Raw genomic sequence first — 4,990 nt, forward strand, 5'->3', positions numbered from 1 at the left:
CAAATCTGTAAAGTTAAGCGCGGATTCAATTAGAAATTTCTCTGAAATTCCAAATTACGGCCATTTTTTCTAAGCGACAGAATTATATGGCATCGCAGAGAAACTGACAGGTAATTTGGGAAACTAAAGGTTCCTTGGACTCTGTAGTTAATGGGGAGTTTAGCACCAATTCCTGTGTAATTTGCACTTCTGAGAAACTGCATTATTATAAAGTCAGACATTTCCAACACTTTCAACTCGGGGATCTGCTAGGCTCTAAGATGACCAGGAATGGAGAAGGACCAGGGTCAGAGGTTGCCCATTTCAATATCTGAGGCTGCGTGGCTCCCCCAAACTGGCATTTGAACTGAACAGTTGAAAATTGGAGGTGACATTCAGAAGTGTCTGAAAATTATAACCCTGACTTCCTCCTTGAAAAGCTTATCTGAATCCTACCTTATCCTTTGATGAGGTTACTGAAAAAAGCACTGTGCTCTGAGCTCTTGAAAGATAACAGTCAGAGCATGTGAGACCCAGCAGGGTCCCTTGGGGGAAAACAGTGCCGGGTGCAGCAAGCGGGGGACACTAATTAAATGGCCCACGTTGCCTTTTGGGGGTGAGGGAAGCTGCCCCTACCTCCTTCCTTCCCTTGGTTCCTCCAGAGAAGAGATGCCCCACGCCATCCAAGTTCCCACTAATGGGGTAACCTCCCTTCTGCTCTCAGGGGAAGGAACCATTTGTTCCTAAATGGGAGCTGTCTGTGATGACACTTTCCCTGTTCTGTAACTGGGTACTGGAAGCAAAAAGAGGGATGCCGGGGCAATAGAGTGGAGTCTGGACTAAAGGGGCGGCTTCCCCATGGCTGGAGATTCCAGACATCTGAAGCCTCTCTCAGTTTGCCTTCTGTATCTGTGACTTTGGGGAAGAGAGGGTGCTCACCTCCTCCCATGAAGCTTCCCTAACTACTACAGCTCACAGTAGTGAGCTGCCCCTTCTTGGAACAAGGAAATGCCTTCTCTCAACCATTAGAATCGGCATTTACCCTGTAGTCCTTTGTCTGGTCATTTGAACATTCATATGGGTTAGTGTTCCTTTCCTAACTCGATGTTAAGGTCCAGGGGGTCAGGGATCCCTGGTGGAGGATTTGAGGGAAGACACATAATTTTCACTGGATGAGAAAGCTAAATGGCTCTTGATTCACATAATTGGAGGGGCCACCCAAGCCAAGGATCAGAGTCCTGGAAATACAACCTAGTATTTGAATCCCATCTTTGACACTTACCTATTATGTGAGCCTGGGCACTTAACCTTTTAGTGCCCAAGGCTACTCTTTCGGATTGTACATTGTAGAATCACATGTATCCAGGAGATCCCTGTGGGGAAAAAGGAAAAAAAAAATACAGTCTTGAGAACAGAAATCAAGGTTTGTTCTCCCACCTCCCTACAGGGTTTTTACTTAGCATAAGGCTGGGCACCTAGTATGTGCTCAGGGAATTCTTCCTGACTCAAAAGAATTGATTAAGTTGATTCTCTGAGTTTTAGTCTGCATCTCCACACTTTGTTTTTCACTAGACTTAGTGATTTCCTTGTTGCCAGTGAGCCCCTTGTGAGCAAACTGCTCTATCATCACAAACAAATGTTTTCTATCACTTCCTGTGTGTTTTACAGTCTTGGAGAGATGCCTGAGTCACTGATAGGTAAAGGGACATAGTCAGGGTCACACAACCAGCAAAATCAGGATGAACCCAGGTCTCTCTTTCTATATAATACTTAATTTTTTTTGTTGTTGTTCTTCCCTCCCTCCCTCTTTCCTTCCTTCCTCCCTCCCTCTCTCCTTTCTTCCCTCCCTCCCTTCCTTCTTTCCTCTCTCCCTCCCTCCTTTCTTTCCTCCCTTTCTCCCTCCCTTCTTCCCTTCCCTTTCCTTCCTTCCTTCCTTCCTTCCTTCCTTCCTTCTTCCTTCCTTCCTTCCTTCCTTCCTTCCTTCCTTCCTTCCTTCCTTCCTTCCTTCCTTCCTTCCTTCCCAACTATGGTTTCCTGCCTCACACAGAGCTGGTTAAGTTTAACACATATTAAATACTTAAAATATTGATAGCACTATGCTGACTAATGTAGGGGATTTTTTTTTTCAAAAGACAGGAATAAGGCAATTCTTGCCATAAAGGGAAGATTAGTAGGGGGTATAAGAGAAGCTCATAAAAATCTACAGAATATAGTGGACTAAGGTAAGGCCAAAAAAGAGAGGTAGAAATAAAGTGCTGTGAAAATTCAGAGGAGGGGCAGATTGCCACATCCTTGGGAGAGTTGGGAAGCTTCACAGAACTGGCATTTGAAATTGGCCTTGAAAGATAAAAACAATTTCAGTAAGAACATGCAGGGTGGAGTGGGGCATTTCTGGCTTAGGGAAAATCATGAATGAGGTATGGGAGCTGCATGTGGGAAGGGCAGTTTGATTGTTACATATATTTTCAGAATGGGAGTTGTCTGAAATATGGCCAGAAAAGCAAAGTGCTTCAGGATGTGGTGTGTGGATGAGGCCAAAGGACTGAGAAAAGAGACAAGCAGTCAGAAATTTGTAAAGTATGGTCAGGAAGAAAACAGGCTGTCAAGAACTTCCTAGCCAGGACTTCAGAGGAGTAGAGCTATGTCATCCACAATCCCTTTTCGAGGGAATAAATTATATGGTATAATGAATTGTTAGAATTCCAATCACAAAGCTCTTAATTCAAATTCCTTCCAAACTTCTATCCCCTAACTCTATGACTCTGGATAAATCACAACTCTATCTCCAAAAAAAGAAGAAAAAGAAAAGAAAAATAACTGATATAATATTTCTATCTTCCCTAGACAGTTACTATGACCCTGAGAAAATCGCTTAATTTTTTCAAACCTGAAATAGGGATGATAATAGCACTTAACTCATGGAGTTTTTATGAAAATCAAATGAAATAATGTACACAAAGTATTTTTCAAACTTTAAATGATATATAAATGTCAACTGTTATTATTATTATTATTTCTTGCTAACAGAACCACTCTCGTGGGGCCTGGAAACCAGGCAATAGGTATGATAAATGCAACCTATAAATGGCATTTAAAAGCAAATTCATTAAGGCTGAGGACATTTGCAATCCACGTGTAAAGCTGTGACTTCTTTCCTTTTCTTGTGAGAAGTGAAAAATGGTGGCTTTTGATGGTTAAAATTTTTAAAGTCCCCATCAAGCTATGATGAGAAAAATAACACTGGTTCTCAGAAAGGTCCCATATAGCTTCTCTTAATTACAACATAAGTTATTGATGTTGAAGAGTTAAAAATTGTACAAAGGTTTTAAAAGACATTGGATGCTAGATGAAGTTCTGTGTAGAGACAAGATGGCTTGAACAATTTCTTTGGAGTCTGTAGATCTGGGATTTGCTTCCTAGATACTAGTTAACCTGGGCAAGTCACTTAGCTTAGGACTAATGATCTCCAAGGTCCTTTCCAATTGTAAATCTTAAGATTTTATAATCCCAGGATTTTTCCGAAGTGGAGTGATTTTACTCAATTTCTTAATGAAGAAAACTGGGTCACTTCTAGAGGCATTTTACTCAGGCCGTTTCTGTGCTAATTGCCCAGACAATGTGTAGCAATTAGTTCATAGAACCCAACTTTGAACCATTCATTCCTTCTATGGAATTGTTCAACCGTGGCCACCTTGCTTGGAATTTGGTCAGTAATAGTTATCCTGCTGAGGTCTGGTCACTCGCCTTTGTCCCTGCTTTGTGCCATTCTGGGGTTGGATGAAAGCCACAGTGCAGATAGGTGGAATGGAGTGGGTCACAAATTTAACTGGAACACGCACAGAAATAATGGGCTGTAGGTAGGCAAATAGGGAAAAAAGTCTCTTTGGTCAAGGAGATCTCTCTCAGCCAAAAATAAGTGATGCAAAGACATTGAATCCAAATGGTCCAGAGAGCCTCCTCAGCACGGCATTAAATAATATTTCTTCTGATCACTCACGTAGCACAAATGAAGCTGGGTCCCAGTAGGCCAATCAGCTGACAGCTGGAGGAGACTTATTCTCTCTTTTACGGTTGTCAAGTCCATGAATGTATTAAGGAATCAAGAGAAGACAGCACCAGGACAAAATAGTACAAAGTGAAGTAGTTGGGGCAAAACAAATACCACATCCTCAGCTGGAGAGTCCTGCTAAGAGTAGGTTTTCTGGTATGGTTACAAGTCTGTTTGTACCATTTCTTGCAAACCCCCACCAAGATGGCACTGCCCCAAAATCAGTCAGTCAATAAGCATTTAAATACCCACTATGTACCAAACACTGTAATAAATGATACCAAAAAAGGCAAAAGATAGACCCTACACTAAAGGAACTCAGTCTAATGCTGGAGAGAATATACAAGCAAGATATTTCCTCCTCCTTTGGCTTCCTTGTCAGTTTATTCTTTTTTTTCCTATATTTCTAATCATTCTAACCATTTTGATCCTGCCCACTAGTTGTAAGTAAGCATCACCAGAGTCTGTCCTGGGTTCTCTTCTTCTTCTTCTTCTTCTTCTTTCTTCTTCTTCTTCTTCTTCTTCTTCTTCTTCTTCTTCTTCTTCTTCTTCTTCTTCTTCTTCTTCTTCTTCTTTCTTCTTCTTCTTCTTTCTTCTTCTTCTTCTTCTTCTTTTCTTCTTCTTTCTTCTTCTTCTTTTCTTCTTCTTCTTCTTCTTCTTCTTCCTTCTTCTTCTTCTTCTCTTCTTCTTCTTCCTTCTTCTTCCTTCTTCTTCTTCTTTTCTTCTTCTTCTTCCTCTTCTTCTTCTTTTTCTTTCTTCTTCTTCCTTCTTTTTCTTCTTCTTCTTCTTCTTTTTCTTCTTCTTCTTCTTTCTTCTTCTTCTTTTCTTCTTCTTCTTTCTTCTTCTTCTTCTTCTTCTTCTTCTTCTTCTTCTTCTTTCTTCTTCTTCTTCTTCTTCTTCTTCTTCTTCTTCTTCTTCTTCTTCTTCTTCTTCTTTTTCTTCTTCTTCTGCTTCTTCTTCTTC

This window comes from Antechinus flavipes, chromosome 3, assembly GCF_016432865.1.
Source record: "Antechinus flavipes isolate AdamAnt ecotype Samford, QLD, Australia chromosome 3, AdamAnt_v2, whole genome shotgun sequence".
NCBI lineage: Eukaryota > Metazoa > Chordata > Mammalia > Dasyuromorphia > Dasyuridae > Antechinus > Antechinus flavipes.